Below are 21,023 nucleotides of genomic sequence, written 5' to 3'. Positions count from 1 at the left end.
TGTATGTGTGTGTGTGTGTGTGTGTGTGTATATATATATATATATATATATATATATATATATATATATATATATATAAATATAATCATTTAACCTCTAGTAGGTCCCAGAGAATTATATATAATAAAATTGGTGAGTAAGAAAGTATTTTCATAATTTAATATTCTTCTATTCTTGATGACATTCCCAGGGAGAATGATATAAATTACCACAAATATGTTGAACCTAGATCAAGCATAGCTCTCCAAATATAAATTTATGGCAAAAGTAGACATCTAGCAATTTCCTCAGGGCACTTTTATAAGGTGGATTACATTAAATGTTTACCACATGTCTTTCATAGTTTCACTGTTAAGGAAGACTTTTAGCAGTCAAATTAGAGTATAATGTAAAAATTTACTCAATAACATCTTCTATTGGAAATCTCACACAGAATAGTGTCCTATAATGAACTGTTAGAACACTTCTTTGTGTTTTAATGAAGGTTTATGGAGACTGCATTTTTAGGTTCAACACTGAGGCCAAACTTCAAGGAATGTCTTGTTAATCTTTCTCTGGGCTTCCAAGGTCTGCACAAATATTAAGCTTTTATATTTAGACTGCTTTTTCGGACCATTGCTAAGAAGACCTGATCTGCTATATTTCTGCAGATGGATGTCTCTCCTACACCAATAGTTATTAAAGGCTCAAATCATGGGTTCTTAGATTTTTCCCCCCATTTTTTCCTTTTTTTATTTGTAAAAGGCTTCTATAAGAATTACTGTACATGCACAAAAAGGCCCCATTTAGAAAATAGTTTGCGAATCCCCATTTTGTACAGTAATGGTCCATATAACTGTATTAAGTCAGTTCCTTTAATAGGCAGAGTGCCTTTTTAGTTTGTGAGAAATCTGCTCCTGCTGAGATTTGAACCAGGAACCCTTGGATCTAAAAGCATTTGCTTTACTCTTTAGATAAAGTGAAATCTTCTTAAAAGGGGGGTGGGGTGGGGGTGGGAGTTCTTTGACTTTGGAGCTGTATCTTTGACAATTTTATTCTTTCTGAATTATTTTCTCAGTCTCTTCCTTCCACCCTTTGTTTTGTCTGTTCCAGGATTTTTTCCCCCATTTGATCATTTGGCTAGGATTGGCTTTAAAAATATGAATATGAACCTAGAGAATCTGTAATATTCTCCCACCTCTAAGAGTTCATGAGTCTAAGTTATTTGTGTCAAGCTAAGAAATGGATTTTTTTTCCCCCTCTGGGAGATAAATGACTATGTGGTACTTTGAATTGCATACTCTCTGTGCATTGCTAAATGAAGTCCATTCTGCCAATAAGGCTTCTAGAATCTTCTTTAAAAAATGCATTGTGGTAATGAAAGAAAAGTTTAATTTCCTATATCCCCTCAGAGCCTCATTATATGTTCACTAGGTAAATTCTAATGGTCCTGCAATTTCTGATGTAACATTCCATCATTCTTTGCAAACCTCATCATATTCTCTAAAGTTTAACAAGTGAATCATAGATTTGTATGATGAACTTGTCCTATTTTCAAAACTGGATTTCGTTCCAAGTGTCTTCTAAACCAAATGGAGTGGGATTCTCTTATAAATAAGGCAGAGGAGACAATAGGCTATAACATTGCAATAACTAAAGTGATTTTTTTCCCTCCTCTTCTGTCATAACTGAGTTCATTCAGTTTACAGTAGCCACAGGAACCAAGGGTTTAGATTCTTGGTTGCTATTGTTCCATCATGAAACACTTCTTAAACCTCACAATATGCCAGGTGCTTTATGAACATATAAAGACTAGTTTGCATAGGAGAAAAAAGTTTATTCAAGGATGACATTGGACACATTGTAATTACTCCCACTGGAACCATATGGATAACAAAAAAGTGTTTGGGCACAAAAGGAGAATTTAGCAAGGCATGTTTTCTTTTTGTTGCAATGCAGCCCCAATTCTTTACCCATAACCCTCTGAGCCCATACTGATAACAAGCTGGATCCGGATTTTGTAATTTATCCAGAAAAAGAATGTGACAAAACTTTGGTATTTAATAGGCTCTTTGAAAAACATGGAAGATCTTATGATTCTTACTTGGACAGTCTACTACATCCAATCTTTAATTCCTAGTTTTGCCCTCTCTTTGTTCAAAAATTGAGTTATCAGCCAAAGATAGGGCTTTGAAATTCCAGGATGACCTGAAGTTTGGCTGAGCTCATCAGAGAGTCATGTCCGCCCTACACTGGGAGATGAAATCTAAAATAAATGCACTTTATTTACTCAAAATCTGTTTAGTATCAGACCCAGTTAAATATGCAACACACATATGGATGTCCTGCAAAGTGCTTACAACACAACTGTCACTCAATACATATTTGTGGAACAAAGGAAATTATCTATTTCAAAAACTTTTTTTTTTTTCTGGGCAATGTTAGGATTTTTTTTTTTTTTTTTTTTTTTTTTTATGTTTTAGGGACATTAAGAAGTTTCCACTGAAAATTCCCAAGTGACTTCTCTATTCTTAATTATTTCTAGAAGGAAAAAAATATAGTTAAAAGAAGAATTCATGAATTAAGTGTTAGAGATAAAGTACTTAATGACTTTGTTTTGCAAATTGGAAGAATCAAAATACTAATGCTTCTTGGTCCCTTTCCTGATACTCAGGGACATGAATTTTAGAAAGGATGAAGTCAGTGGGTGTGTAAAGAAGGTAAAATAATGTTCCCGAAATGATACAAAAGTGCAGAAAGGAAACATTAGACTTCTTGTTTCTGCTTGAAAAGGCAATGGAAAAGTTGTATAGAGCTATTTCAAATGATCACAGTACTGTAGCTGCATTTTAAAAAAAAATATGATTGTGTTTTCCTGTTGGGTGGCACCAACATCAGGAGCCCAACTTTCTCCAGCACTGATTCTTTTTTTTTTTTTAATTTTTGTTTTAGTTGTTGATGGACTTTTATTCATTTATTTATATTTGGTGCTGAGGATTGAGTCCAGTGCCTCACACATGCTAGGCAAGCAATCTACCACTGAGCCACAACCCCAGCCCCAGCACTAATTCTTGTTTCCCCAAATATGACTCTTTCTTCTTTAACTTATTTATTAAAGAAGCATAATTATTGTCAAACATTTTCTATAGAAAGATGAGAAAGAAATTACAATCTAAAGTCACCTGAGTGACTGACTCAGAGGAAGTTATCTTCCTCTGATTACTTGTGCATCTCTAGCACACCTTGAAAAAGGGAAAATCAATGGTGTACCACCAGCATATACCTGTATCTCTCAGAGGCTGTCATAGAGCTCCATGATGGGGAGCTTATCTGGCATGCACAGGGCCCTGGGTTCTACCTTGTCCCCCAAACAAGATATCAAACAAACAAACCACATCTCCCCTCCCTGTGCCCTTCCTCATTCTAACCTCCTTTCCATGTTCCATTTTTCTTGTTCCTTGGATGAAATCTCAAGCAAGTACTGTATTTTTTTTTTCTAGTTGTTCTTAGATACTAAATTCTACAGTCAATTTGGCAGAAAGAAGTTCTTGTGTTCTGTAAATGTCCTTTTTAGGCTAAAATGAAAAGAAACCCCAAAGTTCACAAAATTCCAAGTTCTCCCTCTTTCCTGCATGTACTTCTTAAGACACAGGACATGGGAGAAGGACATGGGCTGCCTTCGTCTTTGTTCCTCATCCTCAAATCTGTCATCCTGCACATATTTCCCTTTCTAAATGGTTACTCACCCTTCCCCAGCTGGAGTGAGGGAAATTAGAAATTAGGAAAACTAGAGATCTTCTTGAATGACCTCAGTTTGGACCAGTATTGTGTTCTTGGGAATGATGCTCCAGATTACAACCAATTCTGATTCTGCTGATCATTTTATGGAATATTTGGAGAATACACTGTGGAGACCCTCCAGCGGCAATGATCTCACCTGGTGACATTTTTTTTCTTTGAAATCACGCTTGCAACTTCTACACTCAATAGATGGGAAGCCCGCTCCATACTGATGTTGCTTGATGATGATTCTTACTTACTCTTGGATTCTCTTTTGAAAGTTCTCTTTTGAGATAGACTTTTAGTCTTTTTTTTTTTTTTTTTTTTGGCTGGATGTTTTGACATCTGCTTTTTTCACAAGTGGTCCACAGTAATCTCTAGGAACCTCATATCATTGCTTCATCCAAGTAAGCCTTACTCCTAAGGTCATCCTCTGTCTTCGTCCTCCTTTATTCAGACACCTTCCAAGGTATAGGTCAAAACCACCGATTCTGGAAGACACATGTGAGAAAGGGCTTCTGAGAAGAATTCTATTTAATTTGAGCTTTAAAAAACTAGTAGGATTTGTGTATGAGAGATATTATGCTGGATTGAGAAAGCAGCATCGATACAGTGAAAATATCGAGACATATCTTAGTCTAAAATTTATTATATATCAAGAAAAAAAGTGAAAATGGGGAGTTTGAGGGTCATAAATGCCAGGATTTAAGAGATTGATAGATATTCCTCAAGACAAGAGGGTGAGAATGGTATGGAAATTTCTAAGGAAGAAAATTAGGAGATTGATATAGTTATTTAGAAAAATCAAATCGATGGCACGAACAGTTAACCAAGAAATGCAATGGTTGAAAGTGGAAAATGGAAAGGAAACATGGGTTCATAGTAATGGTCTCATCAAGGACCAATGAATGAATCAGTATAGTCAGGAGGAAAGAAAGAGGAACTGAAGAGGAGACATTTCTGTGGTAAAATGCACAGGACTTGAACTTGGAGATGGAGGTCAGTGGGAAAGTAGCCACTATGACTTCAAAGCAAGTACCAGGATGGTGAAACTTGGCAAAATAGAGGAGAACTAACAACATAAAATCAAGTGTTGTATGATGTTCGGAGAAGAGGGATTGGAGAAGTTGAGGAACAGGCTTCATTGGAAGACTTGACAGTTGAGTAATGATTCCTAGAAAAATGCAAGATGGGATGGGTAAGTAATACACAAGTAAAGGACTCAATGTTTTCTAACTGAGTTCTAGGCTTTCTAGTCAAAATATGTTATTGCAGATTATTCTGCCCTTTAGATAGTACCCAAGATGATCAAGGGAAGATCTGAGGTTTAAATTCACTTACAATGATATTTAAGATCTCTCAAACTTACCAGCAACAGACTTCATTAAATTTGATATTTGTTCCATTTTTGTCTTACTTTTTGATTGACAAACAGTAGAATTCACTTTTTGTTGTACTGTTTCAGGAGTATTGATAAGTGTCTCAACTTTGTAGCACCATCAAAATCAAGATATGGAACATTGACATCACTCTGAAGAATTCTTTCTTACTTTCCCTTTGTGGTCTGCCTTCTCCATTCACCTAAACCTGTGCAACTACAGGTTTGTTCTTCTTCCCTAGAGTTTTGTCTTTTTCTGGAAAATCATTTTGTTAGGCAAGATTTTAAGACAGCTTGCATGCCTGGTTATAATATCCAAGTTATATTCCAGGTTATATATATGTTAGAGTCTGTAAACAAGTCAGGATGGCGTCTGGCATTTTGCCAGAGAAATGTTAGAGTCTGTAAACAAGTCTGGATGGTTCCTGACAAAATGCCAGAGGGAGTGGTTTATGAAGTAACAAAAGCGAGCCATTAAGTGTGGAGATTCCTTATTGGTTGACTGATGTATCTATTTTATGTTAATTAAGATAAGCTGTGTGGAATGTATAAATATCGCTCCAGTCCTACAATAAAGGGCTTCCATTCCTGCTGTATCAATCTACACAAGTTGTTCATCACCCCCCAGTTAGTTTGCTGCAGCTGGACTGCGGCATATATATGGACTTAATATGATCTCAAAAGCCCCGGGTCATACAATCACCCAGATGAACTTGCAGGTTCCTTCTTACCAAGAACCATCAGGTAACAGCCCAGCCCATCTGAGACCTTGATTTGGACCTGGCGAGAACCTAAGCAGAGAACCCAATTTGAGCCTGTCCTGGACTTTTGACAGACAGAAGCGAGAGCTAATAAATGGATGTCATTTTAAGCTGTTGAGTTGTGGAAATTGTTTATGCAATAATAGTATAAAAATGTTTTAATTTCTTTTGTATAGCTACCTAAGAATGGGATTTCCACATCATGTAAATCTATGTTAAAATCTCTAAGAAGCCACTAATTGTTTTCTAGCGTGGTCATACCATTTTGCATTTGCATTCCAGAAAATGTTGTCAGATTTATTTATTTTAGCCATTCTCATAGCTGTATAGCAGGAGTTGAATTTGATTTTTAATATATTTGCCACAAATTTTAGGGGTTCTGGACAAATTATCATTTTCATAAACATGTGACATAAAGAGTAGCAAGTTTTGGCTTCTTCTTTGAACATCACATTTTGAAAACTTATCTTTGTCCCCAGAGAGCATTATTTTAGATAAGAGCATATTTTTAGATAAGAGTAGTTCTTTACTTATATACTAAGAAGTAGATTTGGCTAAGATTCATTCACTATTTGACATTTGTTGAAATCAGTAGTCAGCTGTGTACCATGCACAGTGTTAGGGCTAGGAATAAAGAGGAACAAGATAGGGTCCTGCCATCAAGAAGCCCATGCCCCCCAAAAAAGTAGACACATGAGGTATAACTGTAACATGGTCTGTTAGTTGTCTTGATTCAGGCGTGTGAACAGTGCCAACAGATCGCAGAAAAGGGAGAGAATCATTCTGTGTGAGGAAGCAGGTTAGTATAAGATGAGGAAATATGATCATAGACATGCAAGGACAGAGACTGAAAGCCTGAGATTAGCACGGCTGACTTTTACAAAATGGATTGGTGCCATCCAGTTGAAACCACTGTGTATAATTTGATGACAAAGATGTTTTCTCTCAACTTCTTTCAGATTTTTGGAAGAGTGCCAAATAACTATGTTGGATATATCCTAAAGGATATTGTATTGGGCTGGAATTGTGGCTCAGCGGTAGAGCGCTCAATTAGCATGGGCGGGACCAGGGTTCCATTCTCAGCACCACATAAAAATAAAGGCATTGTGTTGTGTCCATCTACAAAAAAGATTCTCTCTCTCAAAAAAAAAAAAAAAAGAATAAAATAATGTATAACATGATTCTGTAGATTTCCCATAGGAAAGATTCCTATTCTTACAGATGATTTTATAGTAGAGCATGAAAGATGCTTTGGAGTTTTGCTTTTTAAGGAGGCGCCAATCAACAGAGTTAATAGACCTTTTTGAGTGAATTTTGATGACTTTGACATGCCCTTTGTTTTGAAGTTAGTGGATGGTTTATGCAGAGCAGGTGTGTGTGTGTGTGTGTGTGTGTGTGTGTGTGTGTGAACTACAGAGCACATAAACAGCTTCCTCTGCTAAAGCTATGATTTTGGAATCTCATATGAAAAGCAATTTGCCTATATCCTAACATGAATAATACAGTACATTTTAAAGCACAATAAAAAGGACATTTGTGGTTGTGTTTTTCCAGCATATCCAGTATTCCCTATACCCAGGGACAGAGTACACTGTGGCAGGACTGTACATGTGAAGGGCGACTGAAAGCAAACAAAAATTTGCCAAACAAATTAAGGATTAATAATGAAGAAAATTTAGGGTTAATAATCCCAATATTAGAAAACCGTTGTTAAAAACACATTCTCATGCACAACGCCTGAGTTCTGAAGAGAACATTGGATATTTTTAGTTGTAGTTGATTTTAACTTCCCAAAGAGTTTTCATTGAGGCAACATTTACTTTTGAGGTGTGTAATCTGGGCCCAGCGGGTTGTAATGCTGTAGCCTTTGATGTTCTTCAAGTTTGTTTATGAACTGTGCTAGAGATGGCAATCTAATATCTTCAAGGAAAATTCAGAGACAAACACATGTCTCTGACATCTTTTTTTGTTCTATCCATAATAGTGTCTTTACTGCCTGAATGTAACCAAGGGCCTGTTAGAAATGTAAACAAGATTGCCTTTGTGCACTGAACAGAATGTGATTGGGGTACCAATATCAGAAACCTGCGTGTTTTAGGTGATGCACAATGAGCTATAATGTGTACAGTATCTGGCAGCATTTCTAAAGCTGCCCAGAGCACAGCATACCCACTGATTTTACAGACTCATGAGTGACTTGTGCACACTGACATCTTCAAAATATTAAGTATGCTTTCTTTTGTTTGCTTTTGGCTTTATTTTTGTTGTAGTCTATCTCTTGAGCTAGGTTTGTGAGAGCTAGTGAGACACCATATTGCAATTTTTGAGAGCTTAGCTTTTGATGGCTTGCAATAAACCATGCAGGGTATTCCCACCGGGGGAAAAGAAGTTATAAACTGTCTTGAATATTACAATTTACATGATTTGGAGCTTGGGGATCTCTTGTTTAGATTTTTTACTCTAGCTAATCACAATTTCTTTTCTGTTCTGAAAACAATGATTTGAATGTAAACCAACTCCAAAAGGCACAAGAAGGCAATTTCAACAAGCTAATTAATTTTTATAAAAAAAAATGAGAGAGAGAGAGAGAGAGAGAGAGAGAGAGTGAGTTAGTTCACATGCTCTGAATTTGCTTTGGAGAGTGGCTCTAGAATATTATACTTCATTTGCAAAATCCATCAAAACCAGTTTTACTGATAGAAAAAGAGGAGAACTCAGCTGTCTGCATCTGAAGATGACATCTTTCCAGGTAATATTGTTAAAAATATTAACACTTATCCAAAAGAGGCAATTAGGAAGTGTCAAATCAAAACGCTAAAACAGTTTTTCAAAACATTTTTATCTATTACAGATAAGAAGAGAATTATCATTTTCATAAAATTATTAATTTAAAAAACTGAAGAGTAGACTTATCATCTCTGTTATGGCTAAAGAAGACAGAGTAATGACAGATCTCAAGTTATTTTTATTTCTTTTTCTCCCAAACATATTCTTAATTTTTCTACAGATGTCACCATCTTGTCAGAGTTACTTTTGGAAGAAAATGTACATTTCAAGGGTGAATAAACCGGATGAATAATTCTTTTAGATATCTTGTAAAATAAATGTAACCTATCTATGAATAAGTGAGTGCCACATGTATTTTTATTAGTGAATGTGGGAATGTATACTTTTGAACATTTTAAATAATTTACCTATTGATCTAATTTCAAAAATCTTCATGCATGTCTTTTGTTCAGCTTATCAATCTATGTATACATACACACATTTACATATATCTCCATCATCATTGGAGATTGGTTTCTGATCCATAATCAGAACCCAGAACCCAATCACCTTCGCGCCCCCCCACCCCGACCCCGACATTACTCTTCCTTTGGAGCCTCTGTCTTTCCTTACCCGGGGGCACTGCAGTAGCTGTCTTCTTATTTCTTCCTGTTTGCTCTAGTTTTCTTACAGTCGCTTCTTAAGGGGCAGTCCGAACAATCCTGTTAAAGTACAAGTCATCTTTTGGCTCTTCTCTGTCCAAATTTTCTGGGTAACTTCTCACTCTGCTAAGAGTAAATGCTAAAATCTGTCTTTTCCCTGTCCTCAAAGACCCTAAATAATGTCCCCATTCTCTATACTGACTTTTTCTCATTGAACATCTGTTCCGCCTCTCTACTTGATTCAGCCATTCCAGCTGCAGGTAAATTAGACCATCCTTAGTGTGTTGCAGGCACACTCTGTCTCCCAGATATTTCATTTGCAGTTCCCTGGACCTGAAAAGTTCTTCACCAGCTATATACAGGACCCACTGTCTCGTTGCTCTCAGGTTTTGACCCAATGTCACCATATCATTAAGGACTTTCTGGGCTATCCTAGGAGCCTGCGACTCTCCAGCAATCCACAAATGCACAGATCCTATCTATCTTTCCTTGCCCGATTTTTTTTCTCTATCTAATGTACTATGTATTTTCCTTATAAATATTTTTTAGTTTCTATCGCAGCTGCTGGAGTATAGGCTCCATGGGGGCAAAAAGGTTTGTGATTTATTTGTACCTTTACTCTTAGCTCATAGGATAGTGCCTGACACAACACGGGAGCCTCTGCATCAGGCACTGTGGTGCATGCTGGGATCCAGGAGTGAACAACAGAGGCAAGATCTGTTCTTGTGATGTGAGTTTTCTAAAGAAGAAAGTGGACAATAAGCAAGAAACAGGTAAGAAAGTGAGCATTGGAACAGGGATAGATGCTCTGGAGAACACCATGACAAAAAAAGACTCGATGAAGAATGACCAGTGATAATTGGTAGGGGATACTCTGGCCTCAGTGTTCAGAGAAGGCACTCCTGAGACATAATGACTGAGCTGAAACCGGAAGGGCTAGATGCAGGGTCAAGGAAGGTGTGCCAAACGCTACATCAAGAGAACAGAATTCTCCATTTAATCACATTCATGATTAATCAGTGAGGGTTTCTTATCCATGGCTAGATGATTTGTGGGTTTGTAAAGAATGCAAGATATACTGCTTACTGTAAAGGCCCTAACTATATACCTGGGGACAGAACACTCACTGATGTGGAGCGACAAATAATAAAAAGTGGAATTTCAATAAGACACAAGCACTGAATGAGGACCGTAATGATCAGAGCTAGGAAAGGTGGAAGAGCAAAGACTGGAAAGCTTCCTAGGCAAAGGGAAAGATGTGGGAACGAGTACTGTGTGTGAGAAGGTCAACGAAAACAGGTTAGGTCCCACCTAACCTGCCCCCACCACTTGGCCCTCTCAGCCTTTCATAAAGAGACCTCTATCTTACCAGGCTCCATTGTAGGCTCTACTATTCTAGATCCTATGGGGTCTCAGTAGGTTTTAGTAATTTGACTCTTTATACGTCCTCTGCCTTATATGTTTTCACCAGGCTTCACATACTCATGATGCCCTTTTCACTATTCAGGACTCACCTTGAATGTCAAGTCCACCTGGACACCCATCCCTGACCATCTTATCTAAAATACCACCACCTACCATTCTGCATAACATTACCCAATGACACTGTTTTCCAAGTTTTCAGTTATTATGTGGAAATATCATGTTTATATGTTTGCCATTTCAGTATTTGTCTCTGACTACCAGGACACAAGCACAGTAAGAAGAGAGATTCTGTTAGTCTTGTCATGAACCCAGAGCCTAGAAACCATTTTTACAGGCACATCTGGAATGTAGTAGGTAGATAATAAATTTGGATGAAGGACTGAAAATAGAAAGCCATTGAAAACTTTGAGCCTTTTCTTATAAAATTGGAAAAGTATAGATTAGAGGAGGCTGGCAGGAAGAATGTGGAATCCCTTCCCTGAAAATAAAGAGGAATTGACAGCTGAAGGATATCTCATAAAATAAATCACTCACTTACTGACAAGAGATATTTGCAAGATGATTCTTATCCCAGTGAATGGGTGAAAAAGTAACTCTTAGAAAGATTCCAGGGGCTACATTAAACAGTTATTATGGGATAGTAATAATTAGCAAATGTTGCTCTATAGTTGGCAATTCTGTGCACAAATTTGTTTTGTTGTTGTTATCCTAGCATATTTTTGCAATATTATTGTTGCTCTCATTATGGTACATTTATTTGCAATTGTGGGCCCATAACGAGGTGTGAACTGCTCCCCTGGAATGAATTGAGCCCTTCTGGAAAGTCTGTATCACAAATATGGAGGCATCAGGGTGCTATTGAGTAAACCACTACGGCTTTCCATCTTTGCACACCGGCTTCTTCACTCTCCCCTCGCCTTGAAGAGAAATCTTCAGCATCTTCAATGGCATCTCTCTTTCCCTGTGACTTTGTGTCAACATACCCTTTACCCATTGTATTTCCCGTCTCTAGTTTATTTTCAATGATTTGTCTGGAGAATCGCCTTATTGGGTGCCACACGATCACTTCATACTTTAAAACTACTAAGGACTCGAAGTAACTTCTGTCCATGTGTGTTTTACCTGACAATGCTTGTCATGTTAGGAATGAAGCTGTAAAAATGAAGAATTAAAAGGTACTGCCCTTAAACAGTTTCACTCTGAAATATTGCACTGCTATTTGATATTTTTAATCTGTAAAGAATAAACATGAGCTTCTGAGAAGAGGTCGTAGGTGGAGGAAAGGTTGCCTACAGAAGCAAAGGAGTAATTGGATCATTCTGCTGTTTCTCTCTGTGCCTAACACTTCATCTTTATTGACATGTACGTTTTATCTTCCCTTTATTTCTTTTAATCATTATCATATAGAGAAGGACAATAACCCAAGCCAATTATTTTAAAAGAGCTTGTTATAATGCCTTTTGTTGAGTTATTCTATTTTTATTTATTTACCTATTTATTTATTTACTTGTGGCACTAAAGATTGGACCCAGGACCTTTTAGAGGCATGCACTCTGCCATTAAGCTACTTCCCCAGTTTTATAAGTTAAATTAAAAAAAAATTAAAGTTAAAAAAATATCAAGTTCTAATTCTGTAAACCAGTGTCTGTGTTAGACCTTTTAAAACTTTGTTTCAGGCTTGTAAAATTATTTTAGATATTAAAACAAACAAACAAACAAACAATACCTTGTCTTTTTTTAAATCACTGAAGATTTTTATTCCACATAATATTTTATCTTGAATGTTGAGTGTATTGTTAGGTTAGCTGCAATGAATATATTTAATTAATTACTTACATTTTGTACAGAACATGGGAATACAGAATATGTATGTTTCGATTAGGGTAAAAGCAGAGGTGAACAGAGAGAGGACAAAGGACCAGCATAGGAGTGGGGATACTGGGAAGACAAGGTGGGTATTTTGCCCATAGGAAATTTAAGATGGTTGTTGACTGTCTGTGCTACGGTTATGATTATCTCATTTACACTATGGGGGTGACAATAATATCATATTTTAAGAAATATAAAAATTAAATGACTTAATTCATATAAGGTATTTAGAACTTTACTTTAGGTTTTCATATATGAGTTTTTTATTATATTCAGTTATTATATTTATTAGTTATTTTTACTATGGAGGTAATAAAATGGTGATAAGGCTAGAAGAGGAAACATTCTATGCATAAATTTACAATGCAATCTACAGGTGAGCCTATTTAGATATTTAGACTTTTGGAATTTTTGCATCCCTGCTAACATAAGAGAAATACCTTCCAAATGTTTTTCTTAGATGTGTGTATCTAAACACATCTCTATTCCAGAGTCAAAAAGCTTCCAGTCCTGGAATCACTCCATCTGCTTGTGACTCTTATTGGTTCCTGTCTTCAGGCTTCTGCAGTCTAACCTGAACTGCTGTCAAAACTAAGCCAGTCCTTCATCACCATCAAACCCTTCTCATCAGGGGGATACTTTTAGAAATACTGGCAGAAAAAAACATAAGCTCTTGCATCCACAAAGAACTTAGTTTGGAGCATTCCAAAATGGCTTGACTCACTTGGGCCTCCATTCCTTCATCTCTAAAATGGGAATAAGCAGGGATGAAGAACCTTCAACCCAGTTCTTATCACATGGTCTCTCTGAATGGCCTTTATGTTTAGCTCATTCTATTCACATTTTGAAGTAAGTGGAATTGTCAAATAATGTGGAAAAATCTTAAACTCATTTTTGTGCACCAAATAGGAATAGTGTTCAATAGTCATGCCATTTTATTTATTTATTTATTTTTATTTTTTCTAATTAGTTATACATAACAGCAGAATGCATTTCTCTTCGTTGTACTCAAATGGAGCACAGTTTTTCATTTCTCTGGTTGTATCTGATGCAGAGTTGCACCACTTGTTCAATCATACATGTACCTAGGGTAATGATGTCCGTCTCATTCCACCATCTTCTTTGCTCCCATAGCCCCTCCCCGCCACCCTCCCCTTTGCCCAATCCAAAATCCCTCCATTCTTCCCATGCCCCCTCCCTGCATAATGGATCAGCATCCACTTATCAGCATCACTTTCATTGCTCTGACCACAATACTTTGGAATTGGATTACTTTACTTAGCATGATATTCTCCAACTCCATCAATTTACCAAATGCCATGGGTTTATTCTCTTTTAATGCTCAGTAATATTCCATTGTGCATATATACCACAGTTTCTTTATCCATTCATCTGTTGAAAGGCATCTAGGTTGGTTCCACAGTTTAACTATTGTGAATTGAGCTACTATAAATATTGATATGGCTGTGTTACTATAGGGAGTACCTTTGGGTATAGAATGAGAAGTTGGATAGCTGGGTAAAATGGTGGTTCCATTCCAAGTTAAGAATTGTGCTATTTTATAGCATTTGTGATATTGACATGTGGCAGAACTACTTTCTGACAAACTGGAGTATGAAAACAGCAGCACTAATTATGATCTACGTTTAGCAGAATTTTCAGAGTAATTCTGACAATGCATATAACATTCATTTTTAAATTATCAATATTTTTCAAAACTTTTTCAATCCTATAACGATGTTGCTCAAGTTTTCCTGAAGTTGCAATGTTGATACTGTTGCTGAAAATAAGGAAAATGTTGGAAAGGTGTTTAGATGTGATAAAAATTCTGTAAAGAGGCAGACTTGAAAAGTCTGCAGCACACTATGCTATTATTTCAGGAGAGAGAATTTTAAGGATAATGTTGAAAACAGTTTTAAAAAGCATCTTTTGATTCAAATACTTCATTATATCACTAGGCCCACATCATTGCATAAAAAAGAGGAGGAAATAATGTGTGTGACATGACAAGGCTGCAAAATTAAACAACAAGATCAAGTGCCCTTAAGCCATGTTGGCTTGAGATTTACACATGTCCAAAGTACAACCTATCCATTTAGTCCTATGGGAAATTTATCATAAATCATATATGTTTTGAATTATGTGAGTTATTCAGGAATATATCCCTTTATAGTATTAGACCACCCTGCATCTTTAAGTTCAAGTCCTATTTCATTCACCATGTGCTGCTGTAGTATTTTAATAATTTAATTTCATTAAATAAATACTCCTGGTAAAGCTTGCATTTATAAACCAATGACTTATTTTCATAAATCCTTCCATTATGACTTTCTAAATGAACAAAGAAATGTTTCCTGCAGTGAATAAACACATTCCACCCTCTGCAAGATCAGGGATGGTCTGAGGTTGGTTCCACAGTTTAACTATTGTGAATTGAGCTACTATAAATATTGATATGGCTGTGTTACTATAGAGAGTACCTTTGGGTATAGAATGAGAAGGTGGATAACTGGGTAAAATGGTGGTTCCATTCCAAGTTAAGAATTGTGCTTTAGTTAGCACTTTCATTGCTCTGACCACAACATTTTGCAAGAACAACTTGGAGGGAGATAAGTTAATTCCGGGCTCGTGGTTTTAGAGATCTCAGTCCATACAAGGCTGTCTCCCTTGCTCTGGGCCTAAGGTAAGGCAGCATATCATAATGGAAAGGCATGGCAGGGGTAAGTTGCTAGCTTATGTCAGAATCAGAAAGCGGAGAGAGAGGGAGAGGGAGGGAGGTGTGCATGCAGGGAGGAGCTGCAGGGAAAAACAACCTTTAGGGCATGCACCCAGTGACCCACTTCTTCTATTCATGCCACACATGCCTATAGTTACCATCTAGTCCATTCTAATTAGATGAACTAATTAGGCTACAGCTAGCTAATCATTCACAATCTAATCATTTCACCTGAAAACATTGCTGCATTAGTAGAAGTTTTGGGGGACATAGCACATCCAAACCATTACATTCTGCTGCTGGACGCCCAAATTCATGTCCATTTCACAATACAAAATGCAAAATTGCAAAAATGCAAAATTCGTCTCCAAGAGTCCCACAGTTGTAATAGTTTTAGTATTGCTGAAGTCCAAAGTCTATTTTAGACACAAGGCAAACTCTTGGCTGTGCCCCCGTGTAAAAATCAAAACAACTTACACATATCTAATATACAGAGTAAACATTCCCATTTAAAAAGGGAGAAAATTGGGGCATAGAAAGGAGAAATGGGACCAAAGCAAGACTGAACCTCAGCTAATCAAAAGGTCCCTTAAATTGGCATGCAGCATCTAGTACACATGGTGGGGAAATGTTTTCTCCCAAGGATTTGGGAAGCCTACCCCTTTGGCTTTACTTGTTATACTTTATGGGGTCTCTTAGCTTGACTCTTTTCAAAGCCAAAAGTTTCCCCAGCAGACCTTCCATGTTACTGATATCTCTTAATTCCTGGAGTTTTCATTCCAATTTTGGTTTCACCTTCACATTTTCATGCATCACTCTCTCAGGGGCAGTCTGCAGGGATCCCACCCTGTACTCTTTGCCTGGTCTCTCACATCTTCCTTTAAAATCCTTTAAAGCCTCTTTGACCTCCCTCTATGAGGTTCTAATTCCAGCATTCTGCATTCCTGCGGAATCAGCATCGTATGGATGATGTCAAGGTATCTTGCTAGCTCAGCTGACCCCCCCAGAATCAACTGCAGCAGTCTCTGAGTGTCTACGTGGCTCAGCATGATGAAACAACTACCTAGTGTGAACAGGGCATCCCGTGATCTCTTCTCAAAGGAATTTTCTATTCTGCACCCTGGAGCCTGTAGTGGAGGTGGTCTTACAAATTCCTGAGATGACTTCTGCTGCTGCAATGATACTAAGAAAATCTAACTCATGGAATCAGCCATGAGTGAGCTGCAGCAGCAATGAGATAAAGAAAAACTAACACATGGGCTAGTTTAAACCATGTGTGGGCCATGATTTTTCAAGTCCAACCGCTTATTCTTTTATTTTATCAGTAAGCAGTCCTATGTCCAAGAAAGAGGAACTATACTTTTATCAGCATACTATGTTATTATTCTGTATCTAAGAAACTTTCTCTCTGGGACAGTGTTCTATCTTTCTGGAACATTCTGTTTGCATAATCTGGATAAAACTTTGCTGTGTGCAGCAGATTTCTTAACTTGGGAGATAAATATTTGCTGTGGGCTCATAGTTGCCATGTGGAGCAACTTTCTAAACTTACTGTGGCTGTGTGCAGGAACCCCCTTAACCCTTTCCTCGTGTGCTGCTTTTTACAAAATGGAGTCACTCATGGCAAACAATTTGCTTCATTGTGACTCCAACAGACTTCAAGCCATCTTTCCTATTGCCCCCAACCAAAGTATACTTAGCATATCTTTAATTGCTATAATCTCTTCAATGACCATAACTTCCTTCAACCCACCTTTACATGCACTTCTCTGAACAAACAGAAAGTTGTAAAAATCTTTTAGCTTTGCTTTCTGCTCCTGTTTCTGACAGTAAACCTAAATAAAAACTGCCAACAATATCCATGCCACTGACTGAATGCTATGCTGCCTTGAAATTTCCTCTGCCAGTTCATTAGTTCATCACTTTTAAATTCAACCTCACACAGTCTCAGGACATAGAAAAAATGTAGACAAGTTATTTGCCATAATATAACATGAGTGGCCTCTAGTCCAACTTCCAGTAGCGTCTTCATTTCCCTCTTCAACTTCATTAGCAGAGTTCACATCCCTAGTGGCATTCTGGTTTTCTGAGCTCCCAACAGAATCACCCATTGAGCTCTGCTTACAATAGTCCCAAGTTTTTCCAGCTACATCTCTAAACTTTCCAAAATTTCTTTCTCAAAATATTTCTCAAAGCTTTGGAAACACATGGACTAACAAAATGGTTCGTCACAATGACCCCAATTCTCTGTATAAATTTTTGTTAGCTTTTTCATCTGTGTGACCAAAACACCTGACAAGAACAACTTAGAGAAGAGAAAGTTTATTTGAGGATAATGGTTTCAGAGGTCTCAGTTCATAGATGGTCAAATTCATTATTCTGGGTCCAAGTTGAGGCAGCCCATCATGAGGGAAGCGACCAGTGGAGGAAGGCTATTTTGTTCATGGTGGGGTCAGGAAGCAGAGAGAAGGAAGAGGCCAGAGGTAGAAAAAAAAAAGGCACTCCCTCAGTGACCTGCCTCCTGCAACTATTCCCCACCTGCCTAGAGCAACCACCTGTCCGCCTATTCAAACTAGGATGGACTGATTAGCTTATAGTTTCCACTTTTGATCATTTTGCCTCCAATCATTCTTGCAATAATAAGAGCTTTGGGGTGACGCATCATATCCAAACCCTAACAGGCACTATTCTTTATTTTGAGCTGTAGGAAATTCCTTTAATCGTCCTTTGCATGTCTGGCCTGTATTTGACTTACTGGTTGGGCAGAACCTACCAGCTTGTCTGATACTCATCAGGAATATATAAGTGACAGATCAGGACTTCCATGTCCAGCTTAGCTGTGACCCTTGTGAGACCAGAAACAGGATGCTTCTTGTTTTCTAATATAGCATGATGAGACCTTATTCTATCCCTATTAATTCTACACACCCTTGACCTCTAGTTACCTCCACTGGAGGTAAAACATTCTGCTTTGTGCATTTTATAGAAAAGGTGGGTGGAAAATGTGTCCTTGACATAACTATCTACTTGAAAACTCTTTGAGGTCTCCAGAATGTTGTGGTTGGTTGGGGACATCCTCTGCCAAGGGGTGGGAGCTCTTTGTCAGATCTAGGTGGGGCACCCATCAGAGGTCCTAGAGATCCTGGGTGCCCATGCAGAGCTAATGAACTCTTGCAGAAAATATTGATCTGCCTAAAAAGGCTTCTTATCAAAAAATTTGCAAAAACAACACAGCATCAGAAACAACCAATGAAAAACTACAAATGTTTGGACTACAATTTGTTCTCATTTTAAAAATGAGATACTACAATTATCAAGAGATTTGGAAACTATGAGTATTCCAAATGGAAGCTAACTCTGCCAAATGCTACAGACATAATGTGTGAGAAAACTTTTCTCAAATTGCTCAGTATATATGTTCAGCATGTATTTCCTATACTTAAGGCTGCCAATCTAAGTGTTTAAATAAATAGGGGTTGGAGAGCTCATTCAAACAAGAGCTTTATTATCTGAGCTGTTTATTTTATGAAGTCTATCTCTTCCCTAAGTTTTACTTCAAATATACACCTCCTCCCTATTCTCCAACTTCTGCCACCAGGATTGTGAACCACATTAGTGGACATTAAAATACAACTCAGCCTTTGTTGCACTTATTTTTACATTTCAGTTCATCGGATCCATTTGAATCTGCAAGTAAATAAAAAATGATAAAAATGTGACAAATCATTCTCAGAGTTATATGCCTCTTTTTCATAACCACAGAGAAGTTACTTTTTGCCTTAACAATGTACTGAATATTTTTCAGTGAATTGGGAATCAATTTCCTTTTTACTATAAAATTTATAAATTGGAAACTGTTTAAGATAACAACAGTATAAAGTCCTTCTTGTCATGAATGATATTAAAATGTGTAATAATTATGAAATACATGGGTTCCAGTCAAACTAAAGGGATGTTGACTCCTTATAATTGTCCCTTATAAATAACCATGAGACCTGCTCTATAAAGTCCTCATAAGGCAAACTTGCTTCTTTCTTAGAGGAGAGGCATAGAAAAGAAAAGAGGGTAATGGAGAGCTCTTGGTTTTCCATCTACTCTCTGTGGGACAAAATATTTAGTTGATCAATTGGGGGATATTATTTTTAAATTGAGTTATTCAAGAAATCTTTGCTGAATGTAGGAATTTGTTCAAATTTTTTTAGTGAATGAGGAATAATTTGTAAGTTATTGTCCCCATCAGAACACAGTGACATGCTAGGACAAGCTTTAAAAGTGCAAAAATGCAGCCAGAAAGTGCATTGTCTAAATTTAGAAGGTGGCAGACAGACACTAGCACAAGATCTACTACCTAAATGAATAGCCCATTTTTTTCACCTAAGGAAAAAAATAACTATTGATCCTCTACCATCTGCCAGACGATGCTGAGGGCTCTTTATAAAAATCAGAGCTGCATCTTCTGAGGATTTAGGTTCTAAATTTACCTCACAGAGCCATATTGATTAATATCAAAATTATCCTCTGGAATCTTACCAGAACATCACCATGGTGACTAAAATACCATGTTTCACTGAGTCTGGGACCAGATTTTTCCTTCAGCTTTAAGACAGATTGTTCATTCTTGTTTTGATTCACAGATGAAGTCATTAGTTTGTACTTAAACAGAAATGCTTATCTTTAAACACCATAAAAATAACATAAGATGGCAAGATGTCTACACCACAAGAGATGTGTAGGACCCAAGACCAGCTGGAGAAAGCTTGGTTCACACGCCTCACACAAGGACATGAGTTCTTTGACTAGAGAAGTAGACGAAATCGCTTACGTTTTATAAAAGTTTGATCCTTCCTTTCTTCCTCCCCCTTTCTTCTCTTTCTTCCTCCCTCCCTTCCTTCCTGTGCTGGGGACTGAGCCCAGAGCCTTGTACATGCTATGAGATGCTGTCACTAAGCTATATCTCCAGACCCTCTCTTACTTCCTTTGCCCCTTCCTGAAGCCCAGCTATGTAGAATTAAATGTGATTTATCGAAAGTTGAATGTTCACATCATGGTACTCGACTGTATCTCTGATACTTTCAATAACACAGGAGGGTGGGATCATTGTTGTCATTTAAACAATTTTAAAAAATAAACAGGTTAGAGGACATGACCCTGGTACCATATTGGTTATGGCAGCTCCACAGAACCTCAGAATCTCCCAACAGCATGCCCTGAGACGTTATCTCTCTGGAATGGAAACTCTTCTCGGGCACTTGGGGCGTGATAGGGTTCCCATCTCGCCTGTAGATCCACAGCCTGAACAAAGGAAAAGATAGATTATGGACATTCAGGCTGAGAGCAATTATGAATTTGAAATGGAAATTTCAAATAAAAATCTCAGCTCTTCAAGGCTTATCAGTTATTAGTTCTTGGGTTATTAGCTATTAGGTTGATCTGTATGAAATGGCCATTTTTATGGGTGAAGAATGATGAGTATGAGCAATTTCATGGGGTCCAGACGACATTATCACTGTGGCTTTTCTAGTAGAAAGACTAGGGGAAGGAGGTGGAGGGTTTTTTGAGCACCTTATGAAACACCGTCTTCTGGTGACTCTTTGTCACCCAGAATCCTTTTTTGTCATTGTTTGGCTTTGTTTTTTTTTTTTTTTTTTTTTTTGTTTATTCCCCCTACCTCTCTTCATGGAAGTCAT

The sequence above is a fragment of the Callospermophilus lateralis genome, chromosome 10 (genome assembly GCF_048772815.1).
Source record: "Callospermophilus lateralis isolate mCalLat2 chromosome 10, mCalLat2.hap1, whole genome shotgun sequence".
NCBI classification, from domain to species: Eukaryota; Metazoa; Chordata; class Mammalia; order Rodentia; family Sciuridae; genus Callospermophilus; species Callospermophilus lateralis.
Note: the sequence above shows the minus strand (reverse complement) of the source record.